Raw genomic sequence first — 20228 nt, 5'->3', positions numbered from 1 at the left:
ACGCACAGAGGTAGCGGAACGAGATTTGTGAATTCTGAAGAGAGTGTTGTAACTCGACATCTCTAATGAACAAGGGCGATTACAAAAGAAGTAGAAGTGAAGAAGAAGAGGAAGATATTTTCGCAAAGTCAAAAAAGGTAATAAGGTCACCCAACATCAAAAATAAGGGAAAAGATATGGAAGTCGAGAGTTTGAAGGCAATGTTTGAGAATATGATGGAGCAGATGAAATTGGAGATGCGAAGAAATACGGAGGAAGTAAAATTAGAGATGAATAAATTGAGGAAGGAAATGCAGGTTAGGGAATGTCAGTGGGAAAATGAAAAGAGAGAACTAGAAAGTAGAATAAGGAATTTGGAGGATAAAGTAGACCGAGAAGAAAGACTGAAAAGGAAGAATAATATAGTTGTGAAAAAATTAAAAACAAGTGATGGAAATGAAAGGGAAAAGATCGAAAAATTCATCAATGAGGAGCTGAAGATAAAGGTAAACATAGCTAAGGCATATAAAATAAATCGAGGAAAGGAAAATGAAATGATAGTTGCTGAAGTTGAAAGCTGGGAACAGAAACAGAATATAATGAGAAAGAAACAAATGTTAAAGGGAAAAGATATCTTTATTGATAACGATCTGACAGCGAAGGAGAGGAAGATACAAAATCAGATTGTGGAAATAAGCAAGGAGGAGAAGAAAAGAGGGAAGAATGTGAGGGTTGGATACAGAAAATTGTTCATAGAAGAGAAGGTTTTTGTATGGGATGAAAGAGAACAAGGTGTAAAGGAACAAGAAGTTCTGAAGAAATCTGACCTGGGTCAGAGTTCAAAAAACCAATAGGGATAGATAAAGGACGGCTGATTATTAAGATGGAGACAAAGCGAGGAAAGGAATATGAGTATAGGAAAACACAAATGGAAGAAATGAGTAAGGAAACTAGAGAAGTAAAAGAGAAAAAAGGGAGAGATAACTGGAAGTTGGCAACCTGGAATGTGAGAGGTATAAAAGGCAGAGAGGACGAGCTAATACAGGAATTGGAGAGGTATGAGATAAAAATATTAACGGTGACAGAAACAAAGAAGAAAGGAATAGGAGAGCAAGTGATGAGGGGTGATCATTTAATGATTTACGGAGGAGTGAAATATGAACAACATGGAGCGGCAGGCGTGGGATGCATAATTGACAAGAATTGGAGAAAATATGTGGAACACTGGCAGGTATGTTCGGAGAGACTATTGAAGGTACGTCTGAGGAGAGAAAAATCCGAGTTGTGGAACATAATAGTAGCATATGGACCAAATGAAGACGCAAAGGTGGAGGATAAGAACAAATTTTGGGAAGAATTGAACATGGTAACAGAGGAATGCAGGGGAAAAATCGTGGTGTGTGGAGATTTTAATAGCAGGGTTGGAATAGGAGGAGGAAGAGATGGGATCGTCGGTAAATATGGAGAAACAAAGAAAACGAACAACGGAGAAAGACTTATTGAGTACTGCAGGATGAATAATATGATAGTTTCGAATACATTCTTTGAGCATAAAGATGTACATAGGTACACAAGGCATGGACATAACGTTGACGATAGATCAATAATAGATTACTTCTTAGTAAAAAGAGATAATAGAAGGGACATCGCAGATGTAAGAGTGCACAGGGGAGCGGAAATAGGAAGTGACCATTATATGCTTGTAGCAAAGATAATGAGTGAAGGAAAAGAGAAGGTCGAACATAGGCAACTTAATGAAGGATATGAAAATATAAAAAGCTATAAACTGAGAGAAATGAGTGTAGCAGAAGAATACAGGAAAGATGTAGAAGAGAATATGACTAGGGTGGAAATAGGAGTTGAGGAGGGAGTGGAGGAAGTATGGGGAAGGTTCAAGAATATACTAATGGAATCAGCAAAAAGAGTGTGTGGTAGTGTTAAAATTGGGAGAAACAGAAGGGGCACAGCCTGGTGGAGTGACAACTTGAAGAGACAAATTAAAATGAAGAAAATATTGTGGAAGGAATATCTAAAGAATAGAAATGCATGTAATTATCGGAAATATAAAGAACAAAGGAAGAGAGTTAAGCAAGTAACATTGGAAGAAAAGGAGAAAACATGGAGAGATTTTGGAGAGAGAATGGAGAAAAATTACACGGAAAATAGAAAGCTTTTTTACAGAGTCATGAAAAATATGAGGAAGGGGGAGAAGGTTGACAATACATCGATCAAGTGTAAAAGAAACAGATTGCTTGTGGGAGAGAAGGAAATAATGGAAAGATGGAAGGAACACTTCATTGAATTACTGAAGGGAAATGAAGTCAAAAAAGTAGATACACAAAAAAAAGATAAGCGATGGGAGGACGAAGGGGAAGACTTGATAAGCATTGAAGAGGTTAAGGTAGCTCTCAGAAGAGTCAAGAATGGAAAAGCTGCAGGATACGATAGAATTACACCGGAAATGATGAAGAACATGGGAGAAAAAGGTATAAATGTATTCAGGGAAATATGTCAGAAAGCATGGAATTCGAAAGAAATACCACAAGATTGGAAAATGGCGATGATAGTACCAGCTTACAAGAATGGGGACAGAAAGAAATGTGATAATTATAGAGGTATAAACTTGCTATGTACAGCTCTCAAAGTATACGAAGCGATATTGGAGAGTAGACTAAAAATAAGCACAGAGGACACACTAGATAAAGCTCAGAGTGGGTTTATGAGAGGGAGAAGTGTACAAGACCACATTTTCACTCTGAAACAGACCATTCATAAGATGAAAAGAAGTGGAAGAAAGGCTTATTTTGTATTTATAGATCTGGTGAAAGCTTTTGACAGGGTTAGTAGATCGAAAATGTGGGATATATTGAAAACAAGAGGGATAAACAGAAATTTGGTGGAGTCTATTAAAAGTGTTTATTGTGAAAGCTTGAACTGTGTTATTGTCAGAAATATGAAGTCGGAGTTATTTGAGACAAAGGAGGGACTGAGGCAGGGTGGAGTGCTGAGTCCGACATTGTTTATACTGTTTTTGGATGAGATAATCAGAGAAGCAAAGGAGAGAACAGAGAAGCTTACAATTGGTTTTAAGAACTTAAGAAGAGTTGTAATATCAGAATGTGCCTTTGCGGATGACATCGTATTGATGGCGGGAACAAGGAGGAGTATACAGGGAAATTTGGATATATGGAATGGAATACTGAGAAAATATGGGATGGAAATAAATAGAAGAAAGACAAAAGTGATGGAAGTGAACGATGAACGGGAGGATGATTGGAGATTGGAAATTGAGGGAGAGGAAGTTGAAAAGTGAAATGTTTCAGATATTTAGGAGTGAACATAGAAAATACGGGAAGCCAAGAAAGGGAGATTAACGAGAGAATTGAAAAAGCCGGCAGATTATACCACACAATTAATAGGAAATTCCTAAGAAGAACTGAAGTCGAAGAGAAAACTAAAATGACCGTGTTTAAGTCGATATTCAGACCTGTTCTGTCGTATGGATGTGAAACTTGGAACACAACAAGGAGAATGAGGAGTAAACTACAGGCAGTAGAAATGAAATTTTTGAGAGGAGTGAAGGGGGTTACAAGGATGGACAGAAGGAGAAATGACGACATAAGAGGTGAATTGGGGATAAAATCATTGGAAAGGTTTGTGGGTGAGAGGCAGTTGGGATGGTGGGGACACTTACATCGTATGGAGGAGGAGAGACCAATCAAACAAATATGGGAGGCAAAAGTCGAGAAAAAGGCAAAAAGGGGGAGACCGCAACAAACATGGGAGGATATGGTAGAGGAGGAAATAAAGAAAAGAGGGAAAAGCGTCAGGGAAGCTGAGATGATGACATCAAATAGGACAGAATGGAAGAAATTCATTGAATCAAATTAGAATTATTCTTAAGTTATTGTTAAGTTGGAAAATGTAGATAATGAAACCCATACACCGAAAGGTATCAAATGGGATACAGATTATATATGTATATATATCTTTCATATGTGACATCTGTTTTATTTGGCATTTCACAAGAATTGTGCCAAAGATACATTGTCTTCAAATCTAAGGTACCTTTACACAATATTGGAAAAATTCCTCAGAAATATTTGGACATGTATTCTGAAATTCTATATATTTTTTTTCAGGGCACACTGATGATACTTCTCTATCACATTTTAATTATTTTAAAATAGTCGTATAATATGCCGAATATATTTTCAAAATAAATACATTTCATGAGTGAAATATTTTCAATTGAATTCCCATTATTTTTTGATGATTCATTAGTCAAACAATAATTTAATTCGATAAATAGGTATCGATATAAGTAGTTTTGAGTAACCTAGTTATTTAAATTTATTTTTAGAAACATTTTATGTAAATTGAGTTATCTCTTAATAAATAAAAAAAATGGATATGCGACTTTCTGTAGTATTCCTAAAAATATTCAATACATTAGCATTTGTAATATTTTGTTGGGACTGTATAATTGAAGGGTTATGTGAAATGATCAATTCTGATAAATAAAAAAACCTTTCAACTAAAGTTTATTAGTCATGCAAATAACATGTAACATTTTTATTATGTGACCAGCATTTAAAACTTCTTCACCTTCATAAAGACTTCTAGAAGTGTTTGTACCTTTAAGATACCCCAAGTATTCTACTCAGTCTTGCCATTTGGACCTAAAAAAGGTATTATTAGAATCCTGTAGTATAATAATGTTTATTGAACCATTCACATATTATATGCACACGATTGTTATTCGTCATTTTTCGAAGTCTTCCATCCTTGCATAACTTTCAATATCACTAGACTGAACTGAAACAAATGATGATATCTACCGCCTTTACCTAAAATTAAAATAAAATATACACAGTAACACACTTGTTCACTATAGAAGTCTGAAAAGTTTTTATATTTATTGTAAAATCGAATTTTAATAACGCAAATACACACAACTAATACAACCAAACACTCCAATGGCAACATTTATAGTTCTACGTTTGCTCACCTTGTCGCTGCATTCTTAATCTCAGATGCCTAATGCGTATTAGGCGCTGTGTCAATTACTGCGTTCGGTATATGTCACACCGTTCGCACCATTCTCGCCGTAAGCTCCCTAAGCGTTCGGCAAATCACACCTTTCGCACCGTCTGCACTTTTCTGCGTTCGGTAAATGTCAACCGAAGGCACCGGAGCTTAACCTTTCGCACCGCCTAGGTAGACGGAGAAAAGGGTGCGAAATATATTTAGTATTCTGTGTTGCGAACTGTGGACCATAGATTACAATAATATTAATATAAAAATGAAGAAAAGAAGTACGCCAAATTCTGTGGGATAGGAATTTTTGATTTCAAGAGGTTATATTGAACGCAAATAAGTTTTATATTCAGGACAATACAAATGAAAATTGGAGGCTTCACAATAAGAAATGAATTTATTTTTATAGAGGAGACTACACCGGGCATTAGAAATATTACAATTGATGCCTTTTTTGATTATATCAATTTTCTCTTGAAATCCGGTAGATCGTATTAAGCTCTGAACCTGAAAATTAGAAATTAAGGATTGGTTCGAAAATAGGTACATGCATTGGTTGTCTTTGAACATCATGCACGAATCTGAGAATTTTGGAAATACAATATTCATAAGTTATAAGCTTATTATGCAAAATCTCTTTATATATTTAGTGATTTTTCTTATGTTTGTATATGTTAAAGGCATTTAGGAAACGATTATTATTATTAAAAATAAAGATTTATTTTACGGAGTACATAATTGTATCTGAGCGAAGAAATTTTTCATCTATGTTCAAAGAATAGATTATAAAATTCCTTTTACTCTCTTCTAATTGGCTTCCTGATTGATGATACATATTTTCGATGTCTACAAAATTTCCAACTTTTTCATTGGTTCATCAACAATATCCTCAGGATTATCTCCTTTCAACTCTTTCAAGATGAACACATTATGTAGAATACATCCTGATATCAGGAGGAGACAAATTAGATCTAGTCTGGCCGTCTCCAATCGACGAAATTGCTTTTTTTCTTTTCACAAGATCATTCAAAAATTCTTCGATATCAGCTCCGTTAGCTCCGTCATCGTTCAGCAAATCAAGAACGCACCTATTGCTCCGTGGTCACGTGACCTATCAACCGTTTACACCACAGAATACTAAATATATAAGAAGTGCTAACGCCGTATTAAATCAAGGCAACAATATGGCCGATATTTTGTCCACCATCACCAAGTGTTATATGGCGGGAAAATTTGAATATGAAGGTATGACAATTCATTGAAATAATTGGAATATTATTACTATTTATTTCAGGTTATGTTGTTATAATTTCGAATTAAAACAAAACAATATCATTGAAAAGTTTTATTTATCAAAGGAAATTTACATATTTGCTTAAAATAATAATCATTTGTAAAAATCAATACATAATATACATTATATTGGGAGATTTACACTATACCTGACTGAAAAAAAATACCTATTTATACCTACTTTATAAAATTATATCTGATGAACAACTGAATTGATAAATTTCTGAAGCAATATTCAAATTTCTACACATACATGAAAGATAAAAATCTTCAGTTGGTTTAATCTATCTTCCTGCGTTACAGTGCTCATTTCGTAATTCACTTTAATTATCACAGGTCTTCTTTGGTACTTCATTTTCAGCTCATTTGGAGGTTGTAGATGGATATAAAAAAAAGATTATAAATAGCGATCAAAGTAGGTAATTCATTTTAATTTGATATGATAATTCTGGATCACGTAGATGGTTATTGTTAGAATCATTGATATTTTCCATACAAGAAACATTTGGGGAAGTTCTACAATCATAGGACTGATGATTATAAATTTGATACTTCAATAAATGCCGAGGAACAGAATTTAACTTTAATATAGTTGGTTCTGAAGGATTATTATAATCACAAGTAAGGATCTCAGATATATTAGAACATTGAAATTCAATATGAGGAAAATCCCGGTCTTATTTTGTTCTAAATTTATTTTCTCATGGATTACCTGACCTTACCTTACTTGAAACCTAAAACAGAACTTGTAATAAATAGGTAAGTGACAATAAAAACTACTTTATCTGTTCATTGCCACCATACAAGAATTACAATTACCAACACAATTTATTGTTGGTTATAAAATCCATATTGAAAAACTCGAATGCTGATTGGCTTATTATGAGAATAAAATTTTTACATCGTGATATGTATGCATGATGTATACCGTGTATGCTGAGTGTTTGTGACGTCACATCTGTTGCCAATGCTAGCACTAGCGGTTTCACCCCCCTGGTTTACACCTTACACCGCACGCTCCGCACCGGTGGGCATATACCGAAAGCAGTAAATATCGCGTTCGTTAATTACCAATGATCAGGGGTCGCTAGCCAAATTGCCGCCCCAGGAAAATACCCAATTTGCCGCCCTAACAGTCAACTCTGCAGAATGCAAAATAATTATTTTGGGTTATCGGGATCTTCTACCAAAATATAAAAAAATTGAAGGCGACTGTTTGTAAAATTTCAATAATAATAATATAGAAAAATTTATAAGAATGTAATCAATTCTTATTTTTATAATCAAAGAAATAGACGATTTGATGTCTTGAATCTGTAAGATTTATTTTGTTTAGTTTAAAATATAACATAATAACATACAAAAAAGAAATAATATTATACAAAGTAATACGAAGAAATAAAATAAAAATAAATAAAAAGAAATAGCTTACTAACCTGTAAGAAATCAAAAACAATGCCACTTCTTCGGGATTCTAAAATAACTCACAAATACCACATGAACTAGTCTTAGGTTAGAATCTCAGACATAGAACGTAGATCATAGAACATAGATCATAGAACATAGAAGTTATAAAGTTGTTTTCCCTAAAAATAACAGTTTTATTTTTACATCCCCCCACACAAAGTATATTACATGTTACATTATATGTTTGCGTTTTCACATGGGAGCAACTTAGTTACATGAAAATAATTATTGTCCTTTCTTTTATTTCCAATATTTATCTCATATATAGTGTTAGAAATTTTTTTCACTATTGGAAAAGGTCCTATTCTTCTTTCATCAAGTTTTTTTCTATTTAATTGTGATTTATTTTCAACGTAAACATAGTCTCCAATTTTAAAATCATAATGTTTCCTATTCTTGTCGATCAGTTTTTTATTGTATTCATGATAGCGTAAAGAATTTTTATATGCTATTTCCCTATCTTTTGGTGAATTTCTCTCTTCTATAAGTTCTTCTGGAGCAATGGGATCAGTTCTGCCACAAAGTAAATATTCTGGGCTATATCCCGTTGTAGAATAGTCTGTTCTATTGTATTCTTCAATACATTCATCGGCTATTTTCGTCCATGCCCTAGTTTTCTTTTCGTTTTGTTTGCACCTTATTCTGTTCACTAATGTCTGATTCAGTCGTTCATTCAGACCATTAGAAGAAGGACAATCTACTGTTGTGAAAATCAATTATATATTCAAACTTCTCATATGTTGTCTGAATTTTTCCGAATTTATTCCTGGGTATTGATCTGTTAATAGTGTTTTGATCGGTCGTTTATCTTGAATTTTATTAATTAATTTGATGAAATCTTCGGTTGTTTGGTGTTTTGAAGTGCTCGCAAATGCATATCTAGTAAAATGATCGACTAGGAGATGAAGGTATCTTTTTGAAGAGCGGTTTCCAGCAAAACCTCCAATTGTGTCTAATGACATTATTTCAAATGGTTCCTTTGCTGGGTCCAGTTGAGAAAGGAGACCATACTTTTGACCTACTCTCGTTTTATTTTTACAACATATGTCACATGATCCACATACCTCTTTTGTCAGTGAATCCATGTTCTGAATGTAATAAAACTTCCTGATTTTATTATTTATCTTACTAGCACAAATATGGCCATAATGCTTGTGCACTTTTCTGATCAAATCTTTTCAAATTTGTAATGTATCTCTTTCTCTACAACCGTTTTTCTCATACTATTAACCTTTAAGAGATTATTCTGTTGATCGTTTTTTATTTCATTTAATTCCACCAAATTAACTGTTCTTATACATTCGTCCATATTCTCCGTTTCTTCCAGAACTGGGTTTCTAGAAAGGCAATCTGCTTCTACATTTCCTTTTCCTGGTTCATATCTAATCTCAAAATCGAATTGTGATAGAAAATTCATCATGTCACCCAGCTCTTCATCTGGTCTTGTACGAAATTCTTTCCCTTCTAATGGCTTATGGTCAGTAACAACAATAAATTTATGTCCCATTAGCCATTATTTCCAAAATTTAATTGCCTCTTTAATTGCCAGACATTCTAGGAATATTTCTTTCTTGTTCTTTCGATATTTATTCAGTTTTTCAGAAAAATACGCTACGGGTTTCATTTCACCATTAATCTGTTTTTGTTTAAGAACAGCTCCTACTCCTTGAATACTGGCATCAGTATACATATATAGTAGTATAGGCACTTGGGTCGAAAATTGCAAGAATTGCTCAGAACAAAGGATGCCCTTAACCTTATTGAAAGCTTCCTGACAAGCCAATGACCAATTGAATTTTACATCTTTTCTCAGTAAATTATGCAACGGTTCTAATAATCTAGCTGAATCTTTTATATATTTGTGATAAAAATTAACTTTACCCAAAAATTGCCTTATCTTCTTCCGAATATCTGGTGTAGAAAAATTCCTAATGGAAATTAAATTGTCATTTATAGGTCGTACTGTATTGTTTCCTACAATATGTCCTAAATATTTGACTTCTTCTTCTGCAAAATTACACTTGATAAATTTAAGTCTGAATCCTTCATTACATATTGCATTCAAGAGATTGTCCAAATGTTCTATATGTTCGTCAAATGTTGAAGAAAATATTAGAATATCATCTATATAATTTAGGCAGAATAAATTCAGGTTATATTTTCTGATAATATTATTCAATATACGTTGAAATATGGCCGGGGATATTTTAGTCCGAAAGGTAAACATTTCCATTGCCAGTGACCATTCTGTGTCACAAAAGCAGTCTTATATCTATCTTTGATGCGAATAGGAATCGACCAAAAGGCAGAATTTACATCTAATGTTGTAAAGAATTTTGCATTTCGGGTCTTGGCTAAGATTTCATCAATTAATGGGAAAGGCTGTGGTTCGGGAACAATTAATTTATTGAGTTCACGAAAATCGACACACAATCTGGTTTTAGACTCTTCATCTCTCTTATATGCTAAAGTGACTGGTGATGCAAAAGGTGAGGAGGACTCCTCAATCAGATTCGCTTTCAACAATCTTCCTATTTGGAATTCTATCTCTTTTTGATCCTCCATTGAGCATCTGTACGGTTTTTTTGCTATAAATTTGTGTTCTAAAAGTTTTATATGTGCCTCATTATTTTGCACCTGACCATTATCAAACTTGTGTATTGCAAAAATATGGTCATATTTATTTATTAAAACTTCAATTTTACTTCTCTGATTTGTTTCCAAATGGTCTAATTTTGCTTCGAAAAGTTCTGTTGGTATCCCTTCATTGAAATTGATGGTGTAATCAATATTATTATTATTATTGAGATAATCGATCTTTCTTTCTTCATTCATATCTAATCTTTGATAAATATTCAAATCAAAATCTTGTTTTAATTGAAAATTGGAAATAGAATCTAGTCCGAGTAGAATATCATACTCGAAATTTTTCTCATTAACCACAAAAAGTACAACTTCTTTTTCGATATTATCGATTCTCATTTTTGTAATCATTTTTCCTGAAAAATTTGCCCTGCCACTGACTGTTTTGAATGTGTTTCTATTCTCTTGAATATGTAGACATAACTTTTCTGCTACTTTGGAATTCAGAAGACTAACATTTGAGCCCGAATCATAAATTCCACATAATTCATTATTATTTATGAACACCTTCAATTTTATCAATGGCAACAGTCTTAGTTTTTTGGTTTGAAATGGTCTCATTCAATTCATCCTGTATCCCAACATTGTTTACCGTTCTTATGTTTCCAGGTATGTTCTTTTGTTCGACATTATTGGATTTATTCCTTAGCCGACAGACTGTTTCTAGGTGAAATCTACCTGAGAAGCCCTTCTTCTCACAAATTGAGCATGGTTCCTTCTTAATTGGTTTTCTATTTGTTTGTGAATAGGAAGGAATTTGTTCGGCAGATTTAGTCATTCTATGATTATCTTTATTTCGACCGTTATCATATTTTTTTGAACTTTCTAGCTTTCGCAATTCACCCAATAATTTCTCGAAAGTTGTTACTTTTGATCGATTAATTCTATCTTGTAAGATATCTGGCAAACTCGTGACAATTGAATAAATTAATATGTCAGTTGGAAAATTATTTCAGAGATTTAACAACAAATTTTCTTTCCTAAAAGCATAGTCCACTAAACTTCCTCCTATATACCTATATGAATACGCCTCTCTATATTTATGCCAACTCGTTTCACAAAAACTCTCTAAGCAATTTTCTTTCCATATTTGAAAACTTTTGTCTAAACCTAATCTAATTAATTTAGAATCAAACCATTCTTTCGCTATTCCATCCATAAACAACCGTAAAATCAAAATTCTGTCTCTATCTTCTTCTACTTCACAATGCGTGCATTCCGTCTCGAATTTTTCTAACCATAAATTAACTGAAACACTCTTACCATCAAAATTATTCAGCACAAAATCCTCCTTTATCTTCTTGAAATCCTTTTTATTCTCCTTGCTTTTTCTTGGAAGTTCTACCGTATCCTGTGGTTCTGATGATTCTTGTCCAAATACTGTTCTCACGTATGCGGGTGAATTAATCAGTTGTAAATATTCATCCTTAAACATTACATCTTCTTCGGCATCAAAATATATTTCTTTCAACTCCGGGGTTAATGAAATGACGCTCGTACGAAATGAACCTCTTGCTTTAATCGATTTCAAGATATTCTTCACCTTCGGTAGAGCCAAAAGTTCATGATGGTCAGATATATCCTGTTTGTCCTCTGGTATTTCATAATATATTTTTTCTGTTCCCGTAGTTTGGATCCATTTGAATTTGTATGTATTTTTCTTCTTATCAGTATTTGATGCTTCCAAAGCGATGCAAATTTTCATGGTTGTCGTCATTATAGCTTACGTTTTTGATTTATAAGAATGTAATCAATTCTTATTTTTATAATCAAAGAAATAGACGATTTGATGTCTTGAATCTGTAAGATTTATTTTGTTTAGTTTAAAATATAACATAATAACATACAAAAAAGAAATAATATTATACAAAGTAATACAAAGAAATAAAATAAAAATAAATAAAAAGAAATAGCTTACTAACCTGTAAGAAATCAAAAACAATGCCACTTCTTCGGGATTCTAAAATAACTCACAAATACCACATGAACTAGTCTTAGGTTAGAATCTCAGACATAGAACGTAGATCATAGAACATAGATCATAGAACATAGAACATAGAAGTTATAAAGTTGTTTTCCTTAAAAATAACAGTCTTGTTTTTACAAATTTAAACAAAACCAACGAGTTCAAAATTTTACAAGAAATAAAAATCATTTTAGGATTGGTAAGGAACAATAATAGGAATACATAATATGAATGGCAAGAACCAAAGCCGTATCTAGGTACTATTGTGCCTGTGGCAATATCTTAGACAGCGCCCCCCATTTTCGAAGATTTTTTTTCATCGATTATTTTTTCTTATAGTATTTTTTTGTGCATAACTGTCATATATTTTGTGATTATTTTATGCTTAGTAGGCAAATTCTAGAGAAGGCTAGCAATATTTTCAATGTTTCCAGCAAGGACGTAGAAATGGGTGGTAATTATCCCCCCCCCCCAATATTTCCAAAATATAAGATTTCAGAATTTTCGCAAACACGAAAAACGAAAATTTTTCTATAAAAAGAATCGATAATCATTTTACTTTCCTCTGAAATCGACACGTAGTACAAAATCGGACCCTTTTACAGTTTATGAGTTTATTATCGCTTTCAAGATGAGTACTTTTACTGCACTACGAGCAGATCTATGTCCGAGGTTTATTATTTTCCTTGTATGGTGAAATTTAATTTCAGGGTTGCTTAAAAAGAAGAAGATATCGAAGTTGACCAACACCTAACTCTATCAAACATCATAACCTCACTTCATTAACACAATAGATGGTGGATTTATGAACCGTACCTAAGAACTAAGGACTAAGAACTATGAACTAAGAACTAAACCTAAGAATTCAGTGGCGTTTATGCACTCTCTTGTTAGTTCTTAGTTATAGCCCAGTCATATTAGGGCTTTCACCTCGGAATGAAAGATAATAAGCTGCAAATTGGTATGAACCTTTGTTTTGTCATTCCAAATGTTGTCTCAAAAGTCACAATCGTTATCGTGTCCGCGTCTCAAGATATTCAAGGTCAAAGGTCACAAAAATCGGTTTTTCGCGAATATCTGGCTTCCTATCGGTTAAATGAGATTTGCATTCATTATAAAAGTTGTAGGCTATAAAATTCCCTACAACTTTTGTTTAAACTTTTTTTTCATACGACCAACCGTTTTGAAGGTAGAGCGCGAAGAGTGCACATCGTACAGTCATATACGGCCTAATGCAAGGTCAAGCGTGAGTTATGGTTATCAGTACGTTATAAAGTCAATTATTTACTTGGAAATTATAATTATTAAACAATGTCTATTATTTATGTACTAACTATTAATTATTTATATTTAATTAAAGTAAGTAACTTGATTATTTATATATAATTATTCATATTTAACTATTTAAGTATAAAATATTATTAATTCTGGATTATATATTTTAGTTTTATTTTAAGTTAAAATGATAGTAAGAGTATATATTTTACACATATTTTTATTTATTATTAAATACGGCATAATATACATTTATCAAAATGTGAGTTCAAATATCAAAAGTATCTTTGTTGATTTTAATTGTAATGAAATTGGAAATGGAAGCTAATTATCTTCTTCTTCTTCGTCGTCTTCTTCTTCTTGTCGCTCAAAAATGTTCGATTCATTGTCATCATCCTCATTATCTGTCATGTTCATCTCCAAACCTTCCAGAATATCGGGATCATATGTATTTTCTTCATCGGGATTACTTGGATACAGTGAAGCGTTGAGGCAAGCTTGTCCGTTGCACTGGCCGCAAGCTAAAGAACATTGTAGCCCTGATTTTCTGCATCCACAGCGGGAACCACAACCATTTTTGCAATTGCAAAATATTACGTTTAGTAGTTCGGCTGGTGCTGGAGGTAATAACGTTCGTATGGGCTCCAGGATTTCATTTTCAAGCATCCAGCCCCATTCTTGAGGTTCTAAGTACTTCCCTAACCACGTTTGAATCTGGTAGTAGACACGTTTTATGTGTTGATGAGCTGCTACACTTGTTGGTGGAAGTGTTGACAGTTGTACAGGTTTATTTAGTTTTGTAAATTTGATGAATTGCGTGTAGCGGAAATGATCAATGTTGTCCTCAGATTTTGAAGCATTATATAATGCCAACAAGATGCGCACTCCATTTTCTAATAATGTTTGTTTTGGGCAGTTTTCTTGTTGAAATACTTCCACCAGTTTATCTAAATCAGGAATTTTTTCCAATGCTCTAGTAACAGTTTTTTTTCCTTTTTTAAATAGCGCAGAAGTCGTGTCACAGCCACTGAATGCGTGTAAAAATAAAATGTGCTTTTTAGTACGAGGATATTGGTCAAAACTTTTAGTAGAATATATTTGTGTTTTGACATTGCCTTTGCCAACTTTTTTCAAAAAAATTTCCTGATGATGTGACTGAGTACGTCCAATTAAAATAACGAGCAAATCGATATCTTCTCCTATGATGACAGCAGTCTTTTGATGTTCTGATAAGGCAATAGCTGTGTCAATGATGAGAACATCAGCATCATCTCTGGCTTGTTTTGTTGTGATATTAACAGTTTTAAATTTTTCAACAAGCATGTCGATAAATTTTTTTTTATTAGACCGATTTGATAAAAATTTTTCTTGACTGATTGGCACAACCATTGTTTCGTCAAAACAAACTTCATATGATTTTGAAAGTGCAGCAGTTCTTCTTTGTTGTTCCAGTGCTTTAATATTTTTACTATAGACCGAATATCCGTCAAATACAACAACAATTGCTGAGCCATAATGTGTTTGTAAATATTTAATGTACTTATTTAAAATAATAGAGAAAGTATCGTCTTTGCTCCATACGACGCGATGCAGAAGAAATCCACCATCGATGATGTATGTTACATTATTTTCATCAAGATCGATAACGACAGGCATCATATTGTCATATAATGTTGCTTTCGTGGTTTTTCTCATGCCATTACTATCAAATAAAGATGTCGGATACGGGCTTAGTTCATACTGAAGATATTCTTGTAAATTACTTTCAAATTTTTTGCTTACAGTTATTCTCTGGAAAAGTAACATTGGATCTATAGAAACTTTACAATCATTAATTTTGACAGATTTGTTAATGGCTGAAAGCGGTAAAACCTTATCGACGCGTTTTAACTTTATTTCGTTGAAGTTCAAACCAGTTATCTTTACCATAGATTGCAATCCGATTTCATGGGCTCGGTGACAATTAACTAACGAATAATCTTGACTCATACAAAGTGGAGAGAGTGGCCTTGAATACTATAGAACATCTGTCCCGGCAATGAATAGAAAAGGGCATAGGGTAGGGACAAGTATTTCCAGGTATATAAGTATTGAGAAATTTACGCGTTTTAAAGAAAAGATATATAATGTCGTGTTAACTTAAAATAAAACTAAAATATATAATCCAGAATCAATAATATTTTATACTTAAATAGTTAAATATGAATAATTATATATAAATAATCAAGTTACTTACTTTAATTAAATATAAATAATTAATAGTTAGTACATAAATAATAGGCATTGTTTAATAATTATAATTTCCAAGTAAATAATTGACTTTATAACGTACTGATAACCATAACTCACGCTTGACCTTGCATTAGGCCGTATATGACTGTACGATGTGCACTCTTCGCGCTCTACCTTCAAAACGGTTGGTCGTATGAAAAAAAAGTTTAAACAAAAGTTGTAGGGAATTTTATAGCCTAAAACTTTTATAATAAATGCAAATCTCATTTAACCGATAGGAAGCCAGATATTCGCGAAAAACCGATTTTTGTGACCTTTGACCTTGAATATCTTGAGACGCGGACACGATAACGATTGTGACTTTTGAGACAACATTTAGAATGACAAAACAAAGGTTCATACCAATTTGCAGCTTATTATCTTTCATTCCGAGGTTGACCCCTTTTTTTACCTAATATGACTGGGCTATTAAGGCATGCGCACGTACTCGAACTGCTTTCTATTTGTTCTATACTTTGATACACAAATAAGCGATCTTTTATTCGAACGAACTGAACCTCGCCCTCTATAAATGTAAAAGCAAGTGTATTCGAATTTCTGTTCAATAAAGTCCTTTAATATTATTACAGGATCTCTCATTTTGACATGTACGCATGCGCATTGGGTCAGATATTAACGATTGTCTAAATCTGAAATACAGGCCTCCCTTACTTTATTTAAATATAGGCGACCAACTTTTATTTGAGGATCCTTCATTTTGACAGATATCTGTCACTCTACTGACTTTCGTTAAAAGCATCTTGCAATAGTTCACTTTTAACGACCACGATAGAGGATCCTTCATTACAGGATCCTTTAATAAAAGATCGCTTATTTGTGCGTTGCAATAACTCTCTAATAACGTCCGACGCAATGAGTTGGTGAAACAAAAATAGAATGTGTATATGTATATCAAAATAAGAAGGTAATAAGTGTACATAAGGAATTAGATCTCTATTCAATATAAAAATTTACCTATATTATACAGGGTGTTTCAAGTTGAACGGCCTATTAGATGTTTTTGGAGAACGGGGCCGATTAAAAATCTGAAAATTCGGAATATGACATTGTTCATGATGCCCATGATTCAGCTAAAATATTTTCGAAGTTCCGACACTTCCGGTTATACAAGAATTAAAAAAATTTTTTCAAAAAAAGATTTTTTTCATTTTATGATTTCCATTCTCAAATACTTGAATTTGAAAAATATCATGACAGGGTGTTTTTAATATTGTGCCAAAAATTGTGAACAAAATTTGATCATAACTTAAAATATGCAATTATTTCAAAGTGACAGGAGTATCTACTCATTATTGAAGCTTGTAGATTATAATTTCACGATATGAATCCCCGTTATTCAAAAAATGAAATTCTGGATCTATTCCATATCCACGGTGAATGCAACAGAATTGTTTCGAGAACTTGTAGAGCATTCAATCAGAAATATCCACATTTACCACCAATTGACGAGAAGATATTTTGGAAGTATGTTTCATACTTTCTGTTACTCCATTTTCATCACCACGCTGATTTTTTCCTGAATAGAATTGGCACACAGGGGTGCGTTCATAAACTTACTCGATTAAGATCGAATTACTCAGAAGCGTTCATAAAGTTACTATGCTCTACACCGAGTAAGCTCTGTGAGCGTTCATAAACATACCTAGAGGAAGCTCGGCATACTCAACTGGTTCGTAGGGTAAGTTTGTACTCTGAGTGAGCGTTCATAAACATACTCAGAGGAAGCTCGGCATACTCCCCTAATTCGTAGGGTAAGTTTGTACTTTGACAGTTGTGACGTCATTATTTTGTCTTGTCTTGCGCTCGACGTAGTACCTCCGTTTAAAATTCAACAAATGCAATAAAATAAAGTTTAACGAAATGGAATACGAAGTGATAAGTTTGGAACAGAAATTATCACTCTGAAACATTAAGATATTTAAAAGAGCGGAAATGTGAAGATTGATTGTTTTTTCAATCATTTATTTCAGACCTCGGAACAGTTGTATAAAACTTGCACCGAGGCCTTTAGCTAATACATTCATAACAAGTATAAAAACATCGAAAAATAGAACAAATTTTTCTTAAAATTGATTTTATATTGTGTTGTTTGCTGAGAGTAAATTTGTAGTTAGTTCATATTCCAGATCTCATGCTGCCCATTACTAATTTAGGTAAAATTGTTTTTAGCCTGAGGAAGGGAATAAATTTCCCGAAACGTTGCTGCTGAATAAATTATACATAAATAGTTCCTTGTGACTGATACCTTCACCTATTCAAAAGATTAATCATTCATACACATGTAAAATTAATATTTGAACTACCTCCTGTTAAAAACGAATCACTCTTTCATTTGAGAAAACTTCTAGGCAATTTCAATAAAAATATTCGATCATTAAAAGCTCTTAATCAACCCATTGAAAGCTGGGATACTCTTTTAGTTTATATATTGTCATCAAAATTGGATTCAATTACCAAAAGAGAATGGGAAGAATACGTGAACGCAAATCTAGATAATAAAACACTTCCCACAATATCAGAGTTGACTGATTTCCTGTCTAAAAGATGTCAACTTTTGGGAACAATTGAAAACAAAAGCAAACCTTCAACTAATCCCTATCGAGAAACAGAATACATACAAATTCAGCAACTCGAAAGCAAACATATTCATTTTGTGAAGAAAATCATTTCAATTATAAATGTCATAAATTCTTAGAAATGTCTACAAACGAAAGATTAGAAGAAGTTAAGAGAACCAAGCTTTGCACCAATTGATTGAGAGATAATCACTCGCAATCAAAATGCAAATCACTTTCTAATTGCCGAATTTGTAAGAAAAGGCACAATACGTTACTCCATAACAATACTAAAAGCGATACTAAAAGTCCAAATTTCTCGGTAGCTGACGCATCTAGTAATTATTCTGTACCTACTCAGGTAGAAGAAAATGATAATCCAAAAACCCATCAACCATATTCGACTTTCACTTCAATACTAGAAAATAAGTCGACTAATTCTCTATTCTCAGAAAGTTCACAGGTAATATTACCAACAGCTAAAATTAATATTTTTGACTCAAACATACACTCGTTCAAGAGTCTTCTGATCAACTATTCTCCTTAATAGCCTAAAGGTCTACAAAAAACAAAACTAACATTTGATATTAACCAGTAATCATTTTTATACATTCAAATATCTAATGGTGTTTTAAATTTGATATGTTTTTATTCATTTAACGGCTGAGATATTATGGATGTTCATTAGAACAGTTACGGCCGTGTGCACCGAAGAATGTATTTCAAGATTATTTAACTCGAGTTAAATCTTTATTTCCGTTGCAGTTATCAAATAATCTTGTATTAGATTCTTCGGTGGACATGGGCTTCAGTCTAGCATAAACAAAGTTTGGTAATTTGAACAATACCTACCACCCAGATGAACATTCGTCCAATGAATATCCCTATTAAAATTGGGAACTCCATAGAACTTATCCGCCATCCTGTCATACAAAGCATGACTGGCATCCTCACTTATACAAGACGAACTAGTATGACTTTGACTAAGCACATCAGATTCGAACAAGGAGGAAGTTTTCAGATAGTTTATTTTAGACAGATCATGGCTCACCGTTGACACATTACCATCTTCTTTTTTCAGAGGACCTTTCGTTTTGAGTACGCTTGAAGTAATAAGTTTGGTTGCTTTTCGGTCTTTATAATCTTCGCTTGACATTTTGGAACTCTCAAAAAATGGCAATCGCTGAAAAGACGATTCTATTATTTATTATTCTACTCCATAGAATAATAAATAAGATGAATAAAAAACCAGGTGTATCTACTTATACCTGTAAAACTTTCAGACGAAACGGGAGATTTTTCAAATTTATATCTACTTGATTTCGAGAGATCGCGTCAGTTTCAGATGGGACATACATCGTTTATATTTGACATTTCTCTCAATTCTCGGCACTCCTATTTTATATTCTATGCTCGTAAAAATCTTCTAGACTCTGTCATTATATTCCATTAATTCCATTAAAATTCGATATTTATTATGTTAGTTCGTTAAGTCTAAAATCAGTCTTTAAACGGCAAATGACAGGAATTCGAAAATTTCTGAATAGCGTCACCTTACAGAACTCTGGTGAAGCAGAATACAAAAGCAACAGGTCCATATCTCAAAAAGTCTGAAAAAAAATCGAATCAGTACACACACTAGGGAGTCTTTGCCGAAAACGGTTATTCTGTTTGGTTCAATAGTTCTCAAGTTCATAAAATTGATGCACAGCTTAACG

General features: G+C 33.0%; 1 protein-coding gene across 4 annotated transcripts in view; it reads right to left on the bottom strand.

The window, feature by feature from the left end:
* Positions 1-19845, bottom strand: part of LOC123681927 (DNA fragmentation factor subunit beta) — a 36210-nt gene extending 16365 nt beyond the window's left edge. For all 4 annotated transcript variants that reach the window (XM_045620293.1, XM_045620296.1, XM_045620295.1 and 1 more), the window contains exons 1-2: positions 19779-19845; positions 19363-19693 (exon numbers count right to left, since the gene is read on the bottom strand). The gene's annotated coding sequence lies outside the window, so the exon portion shown is untranslated. The remainder of the gene's footprint in view (positions 1-19362; positions 19694-19778) is intronic.
* Positions 19846-20228: the final 383 nt, after the last annotated feature.

The sequence above is a fragment of the Harmonia axyridis genome, chromosome 6 (assembly GCF_914767665.1).
Source record: "Harmonia axyridis chromosome 6, icHarAxyr1.1, whole genome shotgun sequence".
NCBI lineage: Eukaryota > Metazoa > Arthropoda > Insecta > Coleoptera > Coccinellidae > Harmonia > Harmonia axyridis.
The sequence above is the reverse complement of the archived record's forward strand: the minus strand, read 5'-3'. Positions and strand labels throughout refer to the sequence as shown.